General features: G+C 44.4%; 1 pseudogene across 1 annotated transcript; it reads right to left on the bottom strand.

Moving 5' to 3' along the window:
- Positions 1 to 1,343: 1,343 nt before the first annotated feature.
- Positions 1,344 to 18,224, bottom strand: LOC144094875 (alpha-tocopherol transfer protein-like; annotated as a pseudogene). Its single transcript, XR_013306608.1, has 5 exons — positions 18,017 to 18,224; positions 13,702 to 13,944; positions 9,372 to 9,565; positions 3,899 to 4,009; positions 1,344 to 1,700 (listed from the first exon to the last, which is right to left on the bottom strand). The product of XR_013306608.1 is annotated as an alpha-tocopherol transfer protein-like (transcript).
- Positions 18,225 to 24,604: the final 6,380 nt, after the last annotated feature.

Below are 24,604 nucleotides of genomic sequence, written 5' to 3'. Positions count from 1 at the left end.
TGTGTTGTTCCCTCATTTGGGGATATTAGTCTATCGTCGCTCCTAAACGACTGAGCTATAACTGATGTAATGTAATTCCCAGCGTCGTTTCCCTCTAAACATTTTCTCTCGGCATCTTGCATCCGTTACTGCTTTCTTTGCTTCTTTTTATCCCGCCACTTTATATGGTTCTAGATATTTCTTATCCAAACTTTAGTTGCATCGCCAACTTCAGCCACCCAGTGATCAGTGGAGATATTTATTTTATCCTAGACGATAACCTGTACTTGCAGTTTCTTTTGTCGATAAGATTTCTATTTTTGGTCTATTTCCTCTTGAGATAAATGCGTCTTATTTGCTTCTCTGCGTTCCCTTCAAGCCAACCGTCGTTCCTCGACGGCATCCTCAATTCCCTATTCCACCAGCTTCGTGGCTTCCTCTTTCCTTTCCAGGAGATTGTAACGTTTGGTATTTTCGTACTGGTCAGTAGTTCTGATTATAATCCCACTTTTCAATGGGGCGTTCTCTATACCTCCTTTGCACCTCCTCATCTTGGAGCCACCAGCGATAAGCACTAGGGTACTCTTTCCTTCCCTCCTAACTTCCGGTTTCTGCCATGTCTTATCACCTCACACTCAAGTATTCCCACTTGGGAACACTTGGGCGCTCGACGGCGAGAAGGAGTGAAACCCGCCGACGCCGAAATGCTGCCTGGTTCACACTACCCGGCCACCACGTCGCCACTTGCTGCGTACACAGATATGTTTAGAATAATAATAATAATTGGTTTTTGGGGAAAGGAAATGTCGCAGTATCTGTCTCATATATCGACGGACACCTGAACCGCGCCGTTAGGGAAGGGATATAGGAGGGAGTGAAAGGAGAAAGGCAGAAAGATGTGCCGTAGTGGAGGGCTCCGGAATAATTTCGACCTCCTGGGGATCTTTAACGTGCACTGACATCGCACAGCACACTGACGCCTTAGCGTTTTGCCTCAATAAAAACGCAGCCGCCGCGGTCGGGTTCGAGCCCAGGAACTCCGGATCAGTAGTCGAGTGCCCTAACCACTGAGCCACCGCGGCGGGTCTATTTACAAAGCACAACATTCATTCTCGTGCTACGGGGCATATATTGACTGCAGACTTGGAAAACACACACATCTGAATTGTACCGCCCTTTTGAGACAAATTTTTGGCGCTCTTTAAAGCGCAGTTTTTTTACCCCACTCCAATTGGTAAGATTAAAAAATACCTTTCGTTCATTATCACTCAAGTAATAGCGTGTGTACCAGTATAACTTTTTTTAAGACCTTTCAAAAGACTGTTCTATCTCGTGCCCCATGCACAGCGACTGCATGGTTATTACTGATTGCCACATCTTTCGTAATGACGCTTTTATTGTAAAACTGGAGGCTAGGAAATGCTCCATGCAGCCATTAGGTGCCGCTAGTTAGCCCTCTTAATTCGTGTGCTTCACATTGTGATCCCGATCAGAGAAACGTGACTTCTTTTTCAATCTCTTCCTGCGTGGCGAAATCAAGGCTGTTCGTATTGACAAAGCCGTAGCTGTTGTCTTGTTGGTACTCTTCCTCGTGGGTCTCCAGCATGGCCCAGAACCCGTCAATGTCGAGAGGCGGCGCTGTTCCCCCCGTACTCCTCTGGAAGAGCGTGACTTGGTATCTCTTTGTGGAGCTCCTTGAAGTTGTCGCCGTAAGGCCGAAACTGCAGAATCAGTCGCATTCACGTAAAGAATGAGATCGAAGCAACGGTCAAAGACAGCGAATGTATGACTGCGCTTTTTAGCTTTCAAGCTGCTTGTTCAGTTTTTAGTTTTTCTTTCCTATCCAGACCTTTAATATCTATACGGAAAGGGTTGAACCTTACTGCTATAAAACACAATAAATGAATTTTATTTCGCAAAAGAATATTTTCAAAACATTTAGGGCCTTTTGCGGCAAACGAAACCTTCAGTTCTTTTTTTGCTGAGGCTTTAACAAGGCGCACAGTGTACCCTTCTGTCCTGTAACTTTTTAATTAGGCTATAGGATTCTTAACGTATTCAGTACTATAAATATTTATACAAAATGTTGAAACTAAATAATGTTTTAAATATCAACTTTTCAGGGACCGCGTCACTTTGCAAGGCAATGATGGGCTGCGCTGAAAATATACAATGCAAAGTTTACATTGAAAGCATCATGCTTCAGTTCCGTCGCCGAATAAGAAGCTGACAGTCCGGGAGCAAATGTTTTTTAAACACCCCTCGTGGTTCACGCATGTTGGAAGTGGCAAGGGTTGCAGCAGGAGCATTTAATTTTCTCGCGTATTATTTGAGTTTAGGATGCAGTTAAGTCATTGTTGTATTATTTTTCAATTATAGCTGCTATTTTTTTTGTGTACTTTTCATGGGTCATTTTCTTTCCTGTATTTCTATATGATTTTATCTTTTTTCTGACCAGTCTGTTATATATTCACCTTAAAATGCACTCTGCTTTTTATTCTCTTGTACCGCTGCTTTCACTGCTGCTTTTTTCCTCCTCCCTTCTAGAAATAAATGACCAAACTGCGTGCGATTAAGAAGGGATACTTTAATACTAAGCGGTCATGACAGATTCTGATGCAGATTCTCTGAGACCCAACTTATTAAGTTGACAGAAACGAATATCATTGCAATAGAATTTTCAGACTTATAGCTATTTTAATTTTTTCAATCCCCCTTCTTGTTTGCGAAAGTTACCTGTCTTCCAGTACTGGGCCCATGTGCGATTACACTGGCATAGATATGCGTAGAAGGTGCCCTGTACCACACTCCATTTTATCGTTGTCAAAAGTGGTCTCCTTTCAACCTCTAGTCGAGATTTCATAGTGCGAAATGCTTTGAGTAATACGTGGACACAAGGTTTTAAAAAATTTGACTTCAATAAATGTGCTTTGGACGCCAACACAAAAATCACACGGAGGCAGGATGCTACAGCCCATGGCGTCAGCCACTGGAGCTGTCAGAAATTACTAACGGTGGTTGTGTAAGTTATTCTTTACAGTTAATTGTCAGTGTTAGATTTTTTTCTGCCAGTACAAGTGAAGTTATTAACTCAAGCGAGTCGCAATGCTGCTGAAAAGTGCCGTACAATTGGAAGCGTGTCTGTTGAAAGAAGCGAGTACGTTTTGATGCATTAAAACCATTAATTTAGTTCCTGGGAGGAAATAACGCGTAAGAGGAGACACGTGTGAAACAAATAGCGTAAGAGCTTAGAAACTTCAGTCCAAAACGCGCTATTATGAAACTAGCAGGCGAATTTTTTTCTTTCAAAGCATGTGCGGTACAAATGGAATCTAAAGACTGCGTGAGAGTTAACGACTCAATAGCGGCGCTGCAGTATTAGCACACTGGCACGAAATCCTGCCAAAAATTTTTTTTTTGTGATGAGCTATGTCATACCGACAGCGGGTTTCTCAAAACGCATGTGCGTCAAGTGAAATTCCGTGTTATTACAGTGCCGCGCACACTTTTGTCTCCTATTCTATAAAAAAAACATCAAAATAACCATCAACTCTTTTTAAAGAATTTCAGTTGAGGTGTTCGTAATTTCACCATATATGCTATCTCTGATGTGCGCCCTACTTAAATTTTGTACTGACGCTTACCCGCTCTCCTAAACAGGAGGGTACAGTTTACGAGCGCCTCTCTGTACGATCTATTAGAAACATCCCGCGCTTTGTCTGGCGCTAGTGAAACAGATGTCACTTACGATTTCAATGATTATCTTGCAACCTACGTCACATTTTTTTATAAAAGTCAGGACATCACTAACAATTGCTTTTGAACGAGCAAAATACCGCTGCACATTTTTTAAGCGCACTCTTTTCCCACGAGGCACAGAAACAACCATCGCGCCGATAGAAGCATTTTGGCGACTCACCCGTTCAAAGAGCTTCTTCTTGAGGAAAGGCCTAACAAGTGTATATATCAAGTCGAAGGCCATTCCTTGCCTTACGGCATACATACCCTTCATTCGCATGGGCATGCAATCCTGAAAAGACAAGCAAAAATCGCTGCAGTCTTCTTTCCAAAAACCAAATTATAGATGCACAGCCAAACGTATTCCTTACGGTGAACACATTTATACATTCTAAGAGTGTCAGGAAAGAAGAAAGCTGCATAATTTAGGCAAATATTTGCATCAAGCGCAAGAAATGTTCCTGAATTGACAAACCAAACCGAAAAGTCCACACTGGCAACAATTTAAGAGATTTCTGCCGAGAAGGATGGGTTCTTTTACGATGTCAGAAGAGAAAAGTAGGCAAATAATATCTTCTTAACTAAAATTAGTGGGGCCGGCCACACTGGTGCGGTTACGCATTGTCCAGCAACCCCCTTGCACGTGTGCGAGCGCGCACACGCACACCCACACACTCACACACATACCCCCCCCCCCAGCACACACACACGCACAGAAATAACACAGAATATTTTTCTCCGGGACCTCCTTCAGTTTACCAGACAGACCACTGACCGGGACTTTTGCATGTAACGATGCGCTCTCTTATGAGGTCGGAAGGTAAGAAGGCCAGTAATATTAGAAATTAAAAGTAGTCGGATCATCCAACGTTTATAACACTTCAATTTTGCACTGGAGCTTGTGCAACTTTGTTTTAGGGAGTGTGAGGGCGCTGCAGCCCGCTGTTACGCTGTTGCAGTCGTTGCGCGGTGGGAGAGATGGCGTTCATTGGCGGCTAGAATGGTAATATTTGGGGCTGTGCACCCGCTTTGTGTGTTTTCTTGAAAGTACACTTCTTTCGTGTTTTTCAGGTACTGCTAGTCGCTCTTCATTGTGGTTTTCAATCTACCAAGGCTTTTTTAGAATCGTCTGATGAACAGGGTGTTCACCGCTCTGTCGCTTTTATTAAGGAAATGCTACTCTCATCGTCCTGCCGAGCAGCTCAGAGGTGTAAATGTGTTTTTTTGGTAAGATGAGCTGAAATTCACCCAGAATTACGATCTGGTTGGTGCCGCATTTTACTAGCTGCTGCAGATGGAACAAAAGCGACCCCTTTTTGCCCCGTCACCTCAGCCTTGATCAGCACCTCGAGTTGAGGAAAAGGGCAATTGGATGCGTGAACAAGCTGCTTGAGGAAACATGTAAGCTGTGCGACGTGAATCAGGGCCATCCAACACCTAAAGATGTGCAAATATATTAGTAACGGCGATATCGCTACTCCTATATTACAAGTGTGCATGCTGGATGAAAAAATTATACTGAATCTCGCAAGGTCCATATATTAGGAGTGTGCGAATATTCGAAAATTTCTAAAAGTGATTCAATTATTCTGGTAATGGGTTATTCGAAAGAATAAAATAGTGTACATTTCAAAATTTTTGCCGTATTTCATTTCAAAATTATTGCCGTTCAAAGGCTTGCCGTATTTTTCTCCGACGACTGTTCGAGAAACAGGGTCCACACCGATGCCGCGTGCCATCTTGCCGCTCGGAATGAAGGGTTCAGCGTCGCGATGTGGTTCATTCGTGTGGCGGCGTTCATAATGCTGATACACGGCTTCTACTAGACGACGCGCTAGGGCACAGGCAAACTCAGCAAGCCCTGCCTTCATGCCCGATCTAGAAAGCCGTGGCTCATACGTAGCTATATCATCACTTTCATGACCCGACACGTGGCTCCAGTTTATTCTCTTCGGTCATCAAAAGCAAAGCGTGATTCTCCTATACGCATGACGTGACGGTCATAAGATTACCTTATTTTCTTCTCCTTGTGGCCCCTTAGTAGAGATTAGCGTTTATTATTTATTTATTTAATTGTAACTCAATGGTCTGCAAGGGGCATTACGTGAGGGGTGGGCTGGCATATGGGCATATGTAATAAGTAATTAGTTCTTCGATTCTTCGATTGATGCCTTGAAGCTCTAAGGGGTGTTCTGTAGTACAGTTTCAATTGGCAAGTTCTTCCGCTTACTGACAGTCTGGCTGAAGAACGACTCGAGAGGGGCACGCGTGGATTCTCGAGAAGGATGCCCGGCTCTCGGGTGGTTAATACGGCGTGAATGACGGTGGTCTGGGGTGATGACGGAGGTGCTCATGGGAGATTAGTAGAATTCATGATAAAGCAAAAGTCTATCTTTTGGCGCCATTCAAGACAGGTGAGGTTAGCTCGAGATTTTATAGGTGTATCGCTGGTGTTGTAAGAATATTATGTATACACGAAACGCAGCGCACGATTTTGGACGGATTCCAGGGCTTTGGTAAGGCTGACTTGAGGGGGTCCCAGATGGCATATGCAAATTTAAAAAATACGGCCTAAAGTTGAATAGATGGCTTGTTTTACTGAGGACAGGGAAAGCCGCATGCGGCGTTTTGGGCAGCCAGGTTAGGCTCATTCCTAGGTATTCGTATGATAAGGCGTGTGATAGCTTGTCTTTTAACAGCAATAGTCTTAACTGCGTTCGCGTTGCATTGCAGAGGCGCCGCTGGTACTTCTGTAGTTTATACTAATGCTCGTTTTCTCGTTTTCTACGTATATTCGCACAAGTAGCAGACATTAGTACAAATATTCGATGCGTAAACGGTAAGATTTAATCACTATTCGATTAGTATTGAATTCAGTTTTTAGCCACACTATTCGGATTCAATTCGTTAGCGAAGCTACGCTCTTCCACTGTTCGTACTCAGCTCGATTTAAAAAAAATGCCATTCGCAAACACCTACCATCTACGTGATGTCCGCTGCCTAAGCTAAAAATGATCACAGATTAGAAGTTTTCGCCTTTAAACGACAGGATCTCGTCCAATGCTCGAGCAGATGAACATATCATGAAGTGCTACAGTGGGTAATATTACTGCCTCATGCAGAGTGACGTAAACCAGGATATCGGAGCGAAGAGGATGGCTCGAACGAAAACAACAATATGCCGCTGGGACATGGTTGTATAGAGAGGGCTAACCAGACTTAACATTCTGCATACGACGAGCAGGCTCTGGTGCTGTCAAAACTAATGACACGCGGTTGCGTGCTAACTTTTTCACGCGTTGCCTAATTGAAATTTGGAGCTATGTTATGTGCATTTTGGTAGCAAAAATATGCGCAATTTTGCATGGACTAACAGTGTTTCTTCATTTCCGATAGGGCAAGCATAGTTAATTTACGAATAGCTTTCTCCGTAAAGTTCTATGGCGCAAGGGAACGAACATCCAGAGCGCCTACTACCAACCGAGTTTTTTGCGGAAAACACCACCTTTCCAGTACATTATCACCATCAGTGCGTTGTCATAGCCAGGACAAGCTAAGAAGAAAAAGATTACATTATGCATAAAAGCCAGAGAATTGCTACTCACAGAACAAGGCATGAAAAATTTTGCGAACATGATAGCAAGATTGAATGACAAGATCTACACATGACCATCTAAAGGCAACGTTATACAGATTGCCGTTCTAATGTCATCTATGAGATACCGCTCAAGAGTGGGCGTGTCTACATTGGGCAGACCGGCCGTTGTTTCAATGAGAGAGCGATTGAGCACAAACGGACAATAAAAAACAATGAAAGGGGGAGCCTCCCTGATCATTGCAGGATTGTCAAGATTGAGGACCGGTGCTGAAAGAGGCAAAGTTTATCGGCAGAGGCCGAGAGCGAGTTGAAAGGGAAGTTATAGAAGCATTTCACATAGAGAAAGGTGGGCCCACGTGCGTAAGCACTTCGTCGGTCAATCTCAGCGGGCAGGAACTGGATTTTTTAGTTGGTCATATGCAGATCTTGTCATTTAATCTTGCTATCATGTTCGCAAAATTTTTCATGCCTTCTTCTGTGAATAGCAATTCTCTGGCTTTTATGCATAAATGTAATCTTTTACTGTACATATATTTTTTCTTCTTAGCTTGTCCTGGCTATAATAACGCACTTGTGCTGATAATGTACTGGCGTATGAAGGTGGTGTTTTCCACAATAAACTCAGTTGGAAGTAGGCGCTCTTTCTGTCTCTGTGCCTTCCTGTATTCGTTCCCTTGCGCCATTCAACTTTATGATGAACCAACTAGCCCAACAGCAAGTACTTCAGTTTTCTCCATTTACTTATGTCTGCACCTGTAACTTTCAAATCAATCTGCGGCGCCCGAATTCCGTGTCTTTGCTCGCCTATTTATGAGTGCACCAGTAATAGACGGTACACTTGCGAATATTACACAGGATTTTACAGAAGTTCGTCTCGCGAGCTAAAATCAACGATTCGAATGAAATGTGCAGATAGGCATGTGGGCGCTGCTTGTAAAGCATCGTGCACAAAAAGCACCTGTCTGCACATACCATTTCATTGTGAACAATGCACGCTTAAAGGCACCGGAATTCAAGTCGTTTTCAACATTGCTTATTTTTGAAATTAAGCTTTTATCCCCAAACGCTACCAGGCGCATGTCCCTGCAGCGTGGCAACTACAGAACGCACTCGGACGTAAGCCACGCTGGTGAAAAAAAAAAAGTCAAGCAAACTCAACTCAATTTCATCCCCAGAATATAAGGACCGTACCTCATGAAAACAATGCCTAATTGTCGAAGGCAAGAGGAAACAAATGTTACTCGAGCGATCGCTGAACTACGAGCGCAAGCATAATGTTCGTGCTTGCAGAGGACGAATGCTGCGATGGTTCACCCCACGACCGCAGCGCCGCGGTGGCAAGACAGCCCAGCCGGCTCCTGCCTGCGGTCACGCCGCCGGATTTCGAAAGCGAAGTATATCTATAAAGGCTGGTGAAGAATAGATAAATGTAAAAGAATATCTATAAACAATGCTCTGCAATCCTCCAGTAACTCGCACATGGATTTCAGCTTTAGAAGTGGTCGACAGGTTACATTCATTTAGAATTTTTTGCTTAGTTGTAAAAGCACGAACGTTTCCTCTTCCTTTCTCTTTCGCCTGGTTTCGGTCACTGCTGGAGGAATTGCAGGTCATGAGGAATGACGTCACGCTGGTCGTAGAAGAATAACGGTCATGACGCCACTTTTGCATTAACGCGCACCATTCTTGTGCCGCACTTGCAATGATCGACGGCGAGTCATGAGGGAACGTGACGACGCGTTTGGCATGCTTCGCGAGTTTTTTGCCGCCATAATTTCCTTTGGGAAAGAAACTTTGCGGTGCCTGTATCGTCAACTACCGCATAGTCTTGCCCATGTGACAAGGCCGCTCTGGATTCGGCAGTGGTAGTCTTGCAGCGGCGCCGCTTCGTGGAGGTCGTGCCTGTGATTGGTCGTTTGCTACCCTGTCTTCTGTTGCTTTCGTCACTACTGACGTCACTGCCAAGTGAATTGAAATCTAAACGAAAGGTTGCAAAATACACACCTTGTGTTTAACGCAGTGTGGGCAAAATGTAGAAAGGCCAAGACGCGTTTACCTGCAAGTACTCGAAGCCTCTTTTGATAAGTCCCACATCGATGGCGAGCACATTTTCTGCCGTCAAGCCAGCGTAGTCGAATAACATGATCATCCCCAGCGTTTGTGTTATCGGGTCCTTTGCTATGTACTCGAGGCATAACATGACAGCCCGGTGCATTTCGACGAACGAAGTTTCTGTCAGCTCCCACGACCCTGAAAAACAAGATACCGGAGAGTAAATGGATTGGGTCTCGGAACAATAATGGATGCCGAATTCATGTAGCCGTGCTTGCTACAAGTTCCGATCGATTTTCTTATTAAGTTGGAAGCACCCGCGTTTCTGTAGTAAGTGTTGTTCTTTCAAGAAGCTTGGATTCTCAGTCAATAAGAGTTATATGACACATGTTCAGTGACAAATATATAAAAGGCATCCCTCAGAATATAAAAAGGCACGTTGCGCTGCTGTCTACCCTGTTTTGGCATCTGCCCCATGTTTTCGCTTAATCGTTGCGCCTAACGGATGCCGAGGTCGCCGTCTAGGCGCTTTGGCAGGTTTGCTTGGTGCGGATGCGGTAGGATATAAGGAACTTGTGTTGTAGCAATACCACTTTTGTGGACTATTCAGCAGCAAAGAGCAGGAGACATTTTTTGGTGCGAAAGTTACCACCACTGCTTATTTAAAGTGCGCTGAATTTTTCGTAAACCCACACGTGACAGAGACCAAACGAATATAGGAGCACCAAGTGCGGTGGGCGCCCCTGAGGGTCGGCAGCAGCCCCATTCTTTTACATTCTCAGACGGAATTTATGCAGTTCTAAAGCACCTTACAGTCTATAAATTTAGCTGTCGAACCTCGTCACCTCGACAGGAAGTTTTGAGCTTTCCGCGAGGATGGAGGTATCACGCGCGCTGCACTTAACGGCAGGAGGTAGCGGCTAGCGAGAAAACTCTCTGATCCCACCTACCACTCGCGGACGGACAGGAAGACCCAGTTCGCTTCGATGACGGGAGGAGTTTATTTGGTACATTATCCGAAGACTACAAACAATCAGGGACTAATTTATAATTAGCGTATACACAAGCACAGCCATACTGCTGCAAAGGAAATATTTACATATCGACTCCACCTTGGCAGAACGCTTGAAAACATTGTGCTAAAAAAGTTATTGTTACAGAAAATAAGGGCAGCATATAAAATTTCGTCCATCTCTAAATTATGGCGAAAGAGTGCTAGAGTACTTAATCCTTACTTTAATGATAGCGGTGGTTGCAGAACCCATGACCTGCACATGTGCCATAGGTGAGAAATTATAACGATCAGACAGCGGCGGCTGCCCTGCCGTACATTTTTAATAGCTTTTGTATGCATCTACTGGATCTACAGCTGGCAGAGCAACGGAACTCTTCCGTTGTTTCCCAACGCATATCTACCTGAAGCATACAGAGTGAAAGAGACCTAGAAATTGGACACAGGAGTTGGAGGCATGGTGCATCATCCCGGTACTTAGCTATGAGGCAGAAACACGGAGTCTATGGTACACGCTAATCCGTTCAGCCGCAAAGCAAATGACTGCGGTATCCAATGCTGGCCGCGGTGGCCGCACATTATTAGGGACGAAATTTAAAAAATGAATACGGATTAGCTCAGCTAATCCAGGATATACAAAGCGAAAGCTTTCGGCATTGTGTTCATTGGCGTTGACAACGTTCTAGATGCCGATGATTTTGAGGAAAGGAAGGGCGCGTGCGCAATGCTCTTAGTGGCCGCGCCATGGAGGAGGGCATTAGCCGTGGAGCGACCGCTCGCCTTGGGAGAAGGCACAATGGAAGAAGAAGAGGCGGCTGGTGACCGCGTTTATAACAAGAGGCATCTTCAGAGCCTACGGGAAGCTGCTTCTACTGATCCTGAAGTCATTGCCTGGCGTGAGGCTGCCTGTCTACGTAAGAATGAAGCGCAGAGAGCTAAGCGCGTGTCGGAAACACTCGAGGTACGTGAAGAACGTCTCGCCAAGCGTTTTCACCTTACACTGCGCCCTCTCCCAAGTCGAGTGGCAGCTCCGCGGCTTATATCCTTCGCGGCATGTGCAGTGAGGCGCATAGCTAAGTGATGACCTCAAGCGCGGCGCTGCGTGGAGACCGGCGAGGCGACGGAGCGCGGCGAACACCTACGACTCGGCGCAGCTGGTTGCCATGGCGCCTGCGCAGAAGTGACTAGCGCGGGCCACCTCAAATGCGCTGCTGACTAGCACAGTGTAGCTTTCGCTACAAACGCCCATGTGCTGTGCGCAGTCAGTGCGCGGTAACGAACCCGAACTGAACGAACTTAGTTCGGAGTCTTCAAATAGGGCATCTCTTACATCCGATGTTTAGTTTCTGGACTGAGAGTTTCAGCGTCATAGACCGTCAGTAGGCGAACGGCTTAGACACCTTTCCCTCCCTTCAGTGTAAAGGGGCCATTGCTTTTGTTTCTATCGAGAGAGAGGAGCGAAATTAACAACTTTCTGAAGTGCGTACACAGGCAGAAATTTTGCAACCGTAAGCGACTTCCGCCTGGTGCCCTGGGTCGTACTCCTGAAGCCGCCGGAAGGACGGCACACGTGCGAGAGACCGTGTTCCGACGGCTGGGAGACAGTGAAAGGAAACAGGAATGGGGAGCGGCAGTCTTGTGCGCCACTGTGGGCGTGTTTGTTTGTGTATGTCTGTGTATGCTTTTTTCTCGCTAAGTGTGCGAGTGCCGGCCTTGACACAAAGTATAATACTATTTGTGCTGCTCACAGCCGAAGGATGAAACGGGCGTGAACCAGCCTGCGCTATTGCGTGTCCGAGCATGTTGCGCGAGTGGTGGGCGGAGTGATATTTCCAAGTTGCGTGTAATTAGGGATGTGTACATTCTATTGACAAATTATGGGTTCTTTTTTTAGCTGTGGTTCCTGATCGATCTGTCTTTCTATATATACTATCTCATTAGTGGGTCAAAAGCGGACGCGTCATAGCGTACCAATTATTTCTACAGCCAAGTGGTCGCAGGAGAATAAAGGGAACGTGTACGGGTGCCTGCCGAACAGCACCATGTGGGCCATTTTTTCTGCCATATGCAATTAGATGGAGAGGGAAGAGAAGAGCGGAAGAAAAGGAGAAAAGGTAAGATATATGTCACAGCTTGACACAAACATACACAAAAATTTGCAGAGATGTGGTGAGCATCTCAGGCTAGAGTGTGGTTGACAGAGCACAAGGCATTCTAGGAGTTATTGCAGTGCAGTAGATTTACCGGGCGGTTGTGATGATCGTGGTAACGTCCCGTGTTTTCTGAAGGCTGTGCATTGTAAATTATATAGCAGTTTGCAGTCTGTATCGAGGTGCTGGAAAATGTAAGGAAATAAGTCTACTTAGGTCAGGCAGTGCCCGCTGATCCGGATCACGAGAATGAAATGACTGGAAGAATAAGAATGGAATAAAGGTCATTTCGCAGGTTCTCTCAGGTCATGAATGCCACTTTGCTAAAATCCCTCAAGAGAAAAGCACATAACGCCTATATCTTACCGGTACTCATCTATGCGGTAGGAACGTGGCGACTAACAAAAAGGGTTCAGCTGAAACTAAGGACAACGCAGGGTGCTATGGGAAGGACATTGACGGGTTTAACCTTAAAAGACAGGAAGAGGTCAGAGTGGGTCAGGGTACAAAAGAGGCTTAATGTAATGGTATTCTAGTAAAACTCAAAAGGAAGAAATGGGATTGGACAGGCATGTAATAGGTAGGCAGGACAACCGATGGTTTTTAATAGTAATAGACTATTCCAAAACAAGCCAAGCGTAGCATAAGTTGGCAGAAAGTTATGGAGGGGGGGATAAGATTAAGATGTTTGTGGGGATAGGGTGACCGCAGCAGGCAAGGATAGGGTTGATTGGTGAGACATAGGAGAGGCCTTTGCCCTACAGTGGGTGCAGTCACCATTATTATGATGTCTTATATATACAGTTACCATACCAAGAAATTTGATAAACTAGATTTCTTTGGAGTTGGTGACTGCTCTTTGCTTTTGCAACAGCCCTGTAACGGACTAGTCATTGTAAGAACTAACGATGCGCTCAGTTAAACTGTATTCCCTCCCTTTTAGTTCTTTAAAGCCGTGCTGTATATAAAGTTTTGTTTGCGCAATTAAAATCGGCTAGATTACGTTTGTTGGCGTGAAATGCCCTCAAGGTTGACAATAGATTTTAGAACTACTAACCTAATTAATTAGTATTTCCGTATGCTCTTCATTGTAGCTGCTTGTAGTGTGAAAGTGCAAGCCTATCCAGTTTTTAAGCACTTGGGACTATAACATTCTACTAGAGTGCACCCACCGATCTTGAAGAGGAAGATGGGCCGGCCGGGGACATCGGTCTCAGGTAGAACCATCATGATTCTGCGTGTTGCTGACGACACCTTGGATGGAAAGAAGTCTCGGTAGAGAGGCCCGCTTGCGATTCGGTTCCGGTAATAGTTCTTGATGGTGTTCATGGCCGCCGGAACGTTATACTTTCGAGTCCGTAGGAAGCGCAGAAGGAAGGCGGTGTCCGTTCTTGCATTGAGACTCTCACTTTCCTCTGGAAAATCGGACGCACAAGTAGTTAGTTACACTTAGTACTGCTAACGACACCGGCAATATGTGCGCTCTAAAGCGCATTATGAAATCGGTTACTGCGCATTCGGCCGTTTTTTCCTGAATGCGGACGTTCAGGCTTTGGTGTGGAAATGCATTGTTCACCTGCACTCCGCTCTTTTCGCGATGGCGTCCGGATGTCGAGTACCGTCGCGTGTTTACTGCTTCGAGGGTGCCTCGATGCCAGCCCTTTGAAGTGGATCATTGGTTAGGGCTATCATCTATTAAGGCCGAGGACTCGGGTTGTATCCTGGCCATGGTGGCCGGGATTGCGCCCGCGCCTTCGGGCTGAGAAACTGGTCCTAATCTGTGATTATCAACTAGCTTTAGGTTTTAATTGGTTTGATCATAGAAGGCTTAGGTTTAGGCTTAAGGGGTTTAACGTCCCAAAGCGACTCAGGCTATGAGGAGCGCCGCAGTAAACGGCTCCAGAAATTTCGACCTCCTGTGGTTCTTTAACGTTCACCGACATCGCACAGTACACGGGCCTCTAAAAGTTCCCCTCCATCGAAATTCCGCACTCGCGGCCGGGATCGAGCCTGCGTCTTTCAGGTCAGCAGCCGAGCGCCATAACCACTGAGCTACCGTGGCGGCCCTGATCATTATCTAAATATACCAACATATTTCAAGACGTGTTCTTCACCGTTCTATTTGCTTCACTTGTTCAGCTCCTTCTGAAGGGAATTTGTCGCCATGCTGCATTTAGAGTCACCCGTCACACACAATGTTCGTCTTTAACACGCGGAGTAACTGCAGTGCGGGGTGATTGTCAACAAGCACTCCGTGTCCTTTTCTCTCAGTTACCGCTAAACATTCCCGCTTGCCAGTTGCACGACTATTGGTAGTGGCGACGTGAGTGCTGTCTCTGGGTTGTGAACGCTGAAATCTAAAGCCACAAAAACCACCAAAGTTGGGTTGCTCAACTGATGCCAAATTTATGACAAACCCGTTCCCCCATTTCTCACCGTTTGCTTGCCCTATAGCTATTGTTTTAACTTTGCTAGTTATGTATGGCTACAGGAACGTATTAAAAAATATGATTGAGGACTTCACTAGAGAGGAATGGAAGGGGAGCTGCTTCACACAGACAAGCATAGACCACATTGTCGCATCAACGAGCAGACGATCAGTTGCTGGGGTGATTCGACAAAAGGTAGCTGACCATTATTTTGTAGCTCTAGCCTATTTAAAAGGGAAGGACTTATGCAACGAAATCGACGTGCAACTTCTAAAGCACATAAACACCGTTACTGTGGATAAACTAATTAAAGAATTTGACTGGAATGCGATGATGTGCCAGAATCACGAGGAAATGTATGAGAAGTTCGTTAAAGAGATGTCGGTCATCTATTTGAAAGCAACTAAACAAAAGGTTTTAAAGCAAAGAAATCCAAAGAACACATGGATTGACCGCGAAATATTAGAACTCTGCAAGGAGAAGGACCACATATGGGAACGGTGCAAACGAGAACCAGACGACATGGTGCTGAAAGAAGAGTATAGAAGGATGAGAAATAAGGTGACAGCAAAGCTAAGGTTGGCGAAAAAGCGATACTTTCTAAACAAATTTTCAAACAGCAAAGGAAATACAAAAGGCACATGGAATTTAGTGAACCAGGTTTTGTGTAAAAAACCAAAGCAAGGTATCGACGAGACCATTAAAGCAAACTTTAGATAAGATCCAGATGTCAAGAAACTTGCCGACAGATTTAATGACCAGTTCGTAAAATCAATTGAAAGCTTGAGAGATACTGTGCGGGAGGCACGGCCAAAAACAAAGGAGATAGACTCGCTCCAGAAATCGGCCTACTTACCCCCATTAACAGAAACTGACTTGTGGAACATAATAAATTCAATACAGGTTAATAAGCCAGCAGGAATAGATGGCATTAGACCAAGGGACATTCAGAGGAACTTTAAAGAACTGAAGAACGTTATTCTAACAATCATAAATGGAGCCTTAAACTCTGGAGTAATTCCTGAAAAACTTAAAATTTCAGTTGTCAGACCTTTATACAAGAAGGGTAAAAAAAATTATTGCATCAATTACAGACCGATATCAATATTACCTGTCCTTGCATACGTAATGGAAAAATATATAGCGAAGATAATGACTGTATTTTGCGAGAAGAACTCAGTGTTTACAACAAGTCAGTATGGTTTTCGAACCGGTCGAAGTACGATTATGCTGTTAGAAGATTTTAGCGACCTTGTGCACTCAAAAATTGACCAAAATGAAATTGTGCTGAGCTTATTTCTTGACCTGAGCAGAGCATTTGATACAATCGATCGCAATATTTTACAAGATAAGCTAAAAAAGTTGGGTTTCCGAGGGCCGTTTGCCGCATGGTTTCAAAATTACTTCACGAACCGTAAACAGACGGTGAAAATTGATACCGAATACAGTGAATTAATAGTCACTAAATTTGGTGTACCTCAAGGTTCTTCTCTAGGACCGTTATTATTCAACTTATACGTGAACGACCTCGGATTCCTAAATTTAAACTCCAAGTTGTACCAATTTGCTGACGACACCGCACTGGTAATGGCACATTCCAGTTTGGAAGAAGCCTCATTCGCTCTTCAATCGGATGTTCATAAGTTTATGAACTGGTACAAGAATAATTACATTTTTCCAAATAGCTCAAAAACAAAGCTCATGTGTTTTCACAATCCCCACAAAAAACTGGATGTGCTACAGCCAATATTTCTACACGTTGAAAAATGCCACAACTGTCTATGTGTCCCACTTGAATACAGTAATAATGTCCGGTACTTAGGCATTGAATTTGAGCCTACCTTGTCGTGGAGTAACCATGTGAATTTTATTTGTAAAAAGCTACGAACTGTTGCAGCACAGATGTATCATATAAAAAGCTGCACAACTGTCAACATAAGAAGAATGGTATACCAGTCCTTGGGGGAAGCACAGTTACGGCATGGCATTACACTGTACGGGTTTTGCTCAGAAACACTAAAAAAGAAAATTACCAGCGTAATTTATAAATGTGTTCAAAATGTTTTGTATGGTGTGCTATTAGAGGGTAAAGAGAAAAAAGACCTGTATAGAGCAGGAGACCTACTACCATTTGAAGAATTCAAGAGATATACTATCTATACCAGGTTCTATTACGACAATATGTTTAAGTCAGAGAAGCCTCAAAGCAAGTTCACCTTAAGAAACATAGAACGATTCAGCGTCCCCAGAATTTATACGAATTATGGCAAACGGTGCAGAGCTTACTATGTGCCTGCATTATTCAATAAACTATCCGATGTCGAGATCAGCCATACATCGATAAAAAAGGTAAAGCGAGTACTAAAGGATGTTTTCCTTAAAAATCTATAAAAAGGTTTGCACCTTAACATTACATGCTGTATATGTGTTACGTTGTATACTTCCACATTCACTATTTCATTTTCTTTATTCAAGTGTCTAGATGTGTAATTATATATATTAGCCTTTTTACTTTGTTTTTTTTATGGAATTTCCCCGTGTCGTAGAGAAGATGCAGTATCTGTGTATGCTTGCCCAATTCTTTAGTTACTAACAAAATTCAATCTGTCCACAGACTAACGATGATGACATGTCGCGCTTGTGTACAAAAACTGTGAATGATCTTGTGCTTTAATCAAAAATTTCCGCTGTCCAGATAGCGACGACGGTAACATGTGCTCTTGTTTTTTTGTTGTACTTTGATAAGATTGTCAAGCCAGTGATTTAGTTCTAGAAAGGTACCGAGAAAACATGTGTATTTCGCAGGCTGCCGGCACCGCAGACAAGCACAACAGTGCTTAAGCGGTGCGGGAATGTACGCTTTGTAAACAGTTGGACAAAATAAAACATTATTATTATTATTATTATTATTATTATTATTATTAATTCAGAGTGCTCAACTAAACAAAAAATACACCTCCGTCACTTGCGACGCATGCGTAACTATCTTGAAAAAGGCCTTGGCCACGCGAAGCTAAGCACAATGGGTCGTGAACGGTCACACTGTCATTTCTCTCACCTGTTAACAACTGCCGCAGTTCTGCGATAGAGTCTCTTCTTCGTACGAGAGTCTCTCTGAGCTGATCTTCAGCAATTCGTTGCAGTTTGAGAGGGAGGAAGCCTTCCGGCATGGCGAAGACATCTTCCGAGAACCTCCTGGCATACACGCCGCTCATGACGGATAACGACAGGCATGTGCGAAGTGTCCTTCCCGAACAGCGCGCGCCACCTGCGTCCTTCAGGTAATGGAGGGACCACCGAGCGGCCTTCAAAAGGCAACTTTCTTTTTTTTTCTTTTTCTCTTTTTCTTTGCTGACGTCGGAAAAACAAGTTTGGAACGCCTGTATTGCTCGACGGAATGCCATTTTTTTCCTCCATATTGTTTACGTTTGGCCATGTGGCTGATTTCTAAGAGCAAATTATTGTGAGAGAAGTTACGAAAAACGGGACGGCATGCGAAAAAAAATTGAAGCCAGTTACTACAGCCGTTAATAAGCGTAAATCTTTGGCTCTGGGCCATCCTATAGCGGCATCTCCTTTTGGCGTAAAATGTGCAAAACTGGCTGTCGCTTTACTGCTCGCTTTCCGGCTGACGGTTTGCGCCCGCGCCAGCGGACATTAGTCGTATGCGCTTTGCCGCTCGTAATTATCTCCAAGGTATACAATATGTAAATTCGCTGAAATAAGACGCAACGTAAATCCTATCACTGCAGCCACTCACTAGAGGGAACCATGGTATTTTTCTGCTAGATCAGTTCAAGTGGTTAAAGGCAGAAGATTTTAAGTTTTTAATTTTGAGCAAGACTATCGCTGGTAAAAGCGTAGAGAGTCCGGAATAACGACTAATAATTTGGAAATTTTCATCGTGTTATCATTACCGTTTAGATATTGCCAACGGATGTGTGATATAAAGAACTCTTCAGAATCGGCTTGCGCACAGCCATATCGGCTCTCTCAAATGGTCAGCTTCGTGAGCTGATTGACCTCGTGGCTTTTGCATGCTTGCGTATGCTTGCGGAAGGTGGCTTCAGGCAGGGGCCGCATCACAGACTGCCGATATCGTGTGATGGTTTAGCTAAGGCACTGGCTTACCACTTGTGCGATACGTCACCGGAGTTTCTTTAATCGAAGCATGTGAGACCTGTAACATGCAGTAATTACGCCAATGGCGAGCACCTCATAGGCATTCCTTGTTTTGAGCCGAGAAAACAAAGCAAAGAGCTGAGAAATATAATTACCTGCTTTTCTGATTGGTTATGGTGCTCGGCAGCTGACTCATAAGAGCTGGTTCGATCCCGACAGCGGCGGTCGCATTTTGATGGAGGCGAAATTCTAGAGGCCCGTGTACTGTGCGATGTCAGTGCGCGTTAAAGAACCCCAACTGGTTGAAATTAACGGGAGGCCTCCACAACGGTGTCCCTCATATACATTGAGCCGCTTTGCGACACTAAACCCTATTAAACCGAACCAAACCTGCTTTTCTGAGGGCATGCACCAGAATCGCGTACATGCGCGGTTGATCACATGGGTTTTCTTCATATTGTTCTGCATTTGATTGAACTCAGAAAAAAAATCATCAAATATGCTGAATTCACTGAAATGAATGGTTTATAGTGGTTTAAAACCTCAAAGTGATTTTGGCTAATGAGCGGCTGCCAAGACGCTCTGGAATTTTCTAACTTAGTGCTTTTCCTAAATGCAAGACATTGAAATTAGCCGCTGAACTTGGTTGTCAGTATCAAAGCATACAAAAATTATTCTAAGAAACTTTACTGGCAGTACAATGCGCGCTATGTCGCATTTTGCAAATTATTGTCTGCATATTTGAAAAAGCTTACTCATTTTTGGAGGAACACCCTGCAAACTCTCATGTGCGATGCATGTGGTATGGTGTGATGCGTTTCTTTCCAGACTGCATGCCTGCGTGACCCTTCAAATGTTAAGCTTCATCCTGACGCTTAGTTTCCCCTCTGGTCTGCACAAAACTCCGATGCACGCAGGGAAAACGAAGCGTAAATCGGCAATGAACAGCAAAGGAGACAGAAAATTCCTACAATATAATGTGCAATGCTGCACAAAAGCGTATAGAGAGCATGTAAGTTCGTTTCTTTTCAGCGGTCACGCAGTCAGAACTTTTATAATTGTGATACGTACACCAATCTCGTGCCAAGATGTGATAATACATACAATACGGATCATTAACATCTATCTCCGCACTAAAATGATGGAACAGAGACCGAGGCTGCCACCACGGAAAGCTTGAGGAGGATGAGGTTAATAATGCCTACTGTCGAGAACCACCTTGACATTACTTCCAGTAGCTGCGGGAGAGTAACGCCACTTAATCGAAAAAATTAAGAATACTGAAACTCTTCATGCAGCTTTGGACGTTTTCTGTCACATTGTCTTGCAGTTTTTATAGATTCAGTTAACACAGACAGGTAGTGTAGTTGAAAACTCAAGGTAGAATGCCTTTTAGGGTCGCTATAAACAAAAGTAGACAGAAAGCGAGAAGAAGCGACCTGTTGAACTCCACCCCTTTGCACGTCCGTCTCTTCTTTCTAATTGTCTGCGTTGGTTTGTAAAGCCGCAGAAATGCATTTGATATTCGCAATTGAGGGTGAAACCATTTCCACTTACACTCTAGGCGTTTAACACCCCGCCCCCCGCGCCTTTTGGTGGCCTTGGTGGCATTGTTGTCGCCGCTCAACGTCTGTTAGAAATCACTAGCAAACGGTGTATTCATGATGCATGTGGCCACCATAAACCACCATATTTCCTTTTTGACGCTCGAGTCAGACTCCTCTTTCAAAGTCGTTAAATAGCAACTCAGCGCTAAATGATCAGCGTGCAGGTGTCCCTAGCGTCTCACATTTCCCTTTCTCCCTACCAGACAATGCATCGTTTCGGCCAGGTACTCAAAAGGTATATATATATATATATATATATATATATATATATATATATATATATATATATATATATATATATATATATATATATATATATATATATATATATATATATATATATATATATATATATATATATATATATATATATATATATATATATATATATATATATATATATATATATATATATAAGACAATTTATTTCGCAACTTCCGGAACGAAATACTACAGTCAACTTTGAAGTTTCCCGCCACCGTTGGTTGCAACTGGTTTGCAGCACACGCCGCTGATGTCGCCATCAGTATGAGATTCGTACGTCGGCTCTGCAACGAAGGGCTTCGCAGGGGCGTTTTGCTTCATAATTACAGGTCGAATTTCTCTTCGTGTCATTAACACCATACTCCGCCTAGTTCCATTCATAAGGACTTGTCGGGCTAGTTGGTTGATCATAATGCAAAAAAGACGAACTGCGCAACAAGAACACGGACGAAAGGGAGGCAGACACACACTAACACACACACTGCGTTAGTGTGTGTCTGCCTCCCTTTCGTCCGTGTTCTTGTTGCGCAGTTCGTCTTTTTTTTCCATTCATAATGAGACAAAGACCTAAACGAATACTGGCAGTCATTTCAGTCCAGTGCCGCACACGGCTGCCACGCTGAGCAGATTTTAAAATGCAATCAACTCGTTTTATGAAGTTTACTGCCCTCCTTCACTGATTGATGCTTTCTCCGTTAGCAGGTCGTTTTCCAGCGGCTAGAATGCAAATGAGAGGTTTTGAGCAACCAGGCCTTGGAATGCAATACTCTAAACAAAGGAAAAGATCACAGGAACGTATAGACATAAGAAATTGAGAACGTTGTCTTTTCGGCTTGACCCGAACAATTAAGTGAGAAGCTGACGGTGACGCTCGGCTTCGTCACGAAGTCTGTCACGTTCACACTCGGCTTCACGCACGGTCCTGTCCCGTCTCACGTTTTACGCGGTAGCGTATACAGCTCGTTCGGTCGAAAAGCCGTCGGCATCGTAGTACGGGTGTAGTTGTCGCACCGAGCGTTGGACATACTCGGGGGCTGCGCGAAAATCAGAGACGCTTCGAGGACGCTTCGGAGACGCTTCCACTCCGCCACGACGGCTTTTTTTGTCTTTGCCTGTTTCCACAGTTTACATTAAGTCACAAAGAAATGTTTTGCACTGCACTCAGAAATGAGCGGATATGCGTTTCACTTACGTAAGAAAATTAGAGCTGTTTCAAGGAATACAACTGTCCCATCAAACTGATCACTTCGACGTTTAGACATGAATAAAGGCGCGTCTAGTGAATTCATGGATTTCTTAGCAGCGTATCTTCGATATCTGTTCTGAGGCACACATAAGTAATTATGAGCATGTAAATTACACATGTCGGAATTTGGCGAGTACCATGCGTTTCCTGCAAATTTCTTGCGTACTTGGTGTTAAAGCCTCTTCATTTTGAAGGTAGCGACACTCTCCTCCACTCCCGCGTTTTCCACCTCGATTATCCTAGCCCACCCGCTGTGTGCGCTGCGCATGGCACGCTTCGCAGGCCATCGCGCGCTCGCCGGCCCGATGTGTTCACTGGCAGAGATTAGCGCACCGAAGAGTGCGGTTTTCACGCTCGCTTATTAAACACAACCACTACAAAGTGATGCGACAGGCGTGACTCTACCGCGAGCCACATGTATCACCTTCTCGTTCCAGCAATGAAAGCACTAAACGTGAGCGCTTGTAGCATGAAAAATCAAAGCGCACTCCGTCCTCCTCAATAGGACAGAGTTTCTATTACCGTAATATTTACGATACTCTTGCATATTCAATATTTTTCAGCACAATGACGCTCCGCTAAATGTAGATTTGACCTAACACATCATCTTCGCGAAAAGGTAACGAAGTCATTTAACGAGTGAATGAGTGGCTGCGAAAATGATGGGAAACTTTCTTTAATGCGCGTTATGCGTTTTTTTAGCAGGTTTCAGACCGACGATTTTAAGCTTGACTCCTCGTTGTCGTGCACACGCCGCGGCTTTATTGCCTGGCCATTACAGATTTCACAGCTGCTTGAACGAGAGGAATTTTATTTTCTGGATCTTTCGTTAACTTTATTAACTACTGCAGCAGTGAGCGTGGCCAAGGATATGGCTTAAATTTTTTGGGTGATGGCTGGCGCTAGCAAAAGACATCATTAAGTGACGGAAAGATATGATATTCTCTTAATGACTCATCTACGCTAATCCTTTGAATGCATTCAAGGAATGCTTCAGATGCTCGTGCTGAATCAATATTCAGCACTGCAAAGCGCGATCATTCTGTGACTAAGTGAGTCTCAGGGGAACAATTATTTCAACTGCGGAGTTAAATAATCTGATGGTATATTGAACACACCATTCAATGCAGTATAACATAACAATTTCTCCTGTAACAAGTCAAGGCTCGCTCTAAAACGCACTTTTTCGGTGACTCGCTCCTCAGGTGGCATTAGATCTCGGAATCGCGGTAAAGTTGCGCGCAGTCGCGACGGGGGAACGAACGCCTTAAATGCCCTAAAGATTAACATCCCCTATCATTCCTAGATAAACGATGGTATAAGGTCGTTAAAGCTACCACGCTAAAGCTCTGGGGCGCACGGCATGGAGACTGCCATACACGCTGCGAAAATCAACAAGTATTTTATTTTGCACAAGGTTTGGAGCACGCGTATCTACTAGCAAAAAAAAATAAGAATGAACGTCAACAATACAAGCGTTTTTCGTGGAAGCCCACACAGAGATTAAAAAAATAAAGTGGCTATAATAGGCGTAAGCCTCACGCCAACAGACGCAAATAGAACACAAAGAGCAATGCCATCAAATAGAAAAATTAGTATGTGAAACGACGCACAATGATCAGAGAATGAAGCAAGATTACCAGGTTCCTGATTATCTCGCAATAAGTTTTAAGTATACACATTAGTTTAGGTAGCACGAAATGCACAGTACATCGCCCAGGACGGTGTGCTTTGTCAAAACAAATCTATTAAGGGCAATGTTTTGGATCCACTTTTTTCTTCGGCTGTTGTCATTATTTCCTCAAGAAATCGCGAACAGCACGACGCCATTTTTCACTCCGTCTTGTGCACGGAAATGCACCGCAGTCGGACATAACGCGGCACTAAAATTTGGGTTCGAACTGTTAGCGCGAAGTCAACGGATTTGGACCCGCAGCAGAGGCAGACGGCCTGCACATGGCGCCGACAAAAGAAGAAAACCACGGAGGAAGTTCCTTCTTTCCTCCATGAAGAAAAGAAAAGAAAACGATCCTTTCCCGCGCGTTGCCTGGGCGACGTGTGCATTCGCAGCGCCATCGTATGGAACACACTGAAACCCCTCTTTCGCATCCACGGCGCTGACCCGGCAGATGAGGCGCGCGTAGGCGACCTTTCTGCGTTGGAGTAGCGTCGTTTGTTTCTGCACAGGTGTGTTGGAACTGCAGCCGTCTGCGAGTGCTAGTGTGGAGCAGCGTCTGTGTTTTTAGACGCCCCCTAGAGACTCCGAGCGTCCAACGGGCAAGGCGTCGCGCCAAACAGGCGATGGCGTTCCGTGGACCCCTTGGCAGCGCTGCAACACGCTGTCGTCTCCCGCTCTTAATGACGAAGCTTAAGCGTCCTCGAAATTTTCTTTGTAAAAAAAAAAAGA

The sequence above is a fragment of the Amblyomma americanum genome, chromosome 6, assembly GCF_052857255.1.
Source record: "Amblyomma americanum isolate KBUSLIRL-KWMA chromosome 6, ASM5285725v1, whole genome shotgun sequence".
NCBI classification, from domain to species: Eukaryota; Metazoa; Arthropoda; class Arachnida; order Ixodida; family Ixodidae; genus Amblyomma; species Amblyomma americanum.
The sequence above is the reverse complement of the archived record's forward strand: the minus strand, read 5'-3'. Positions and strand labels throughout refer to the sequence as shown.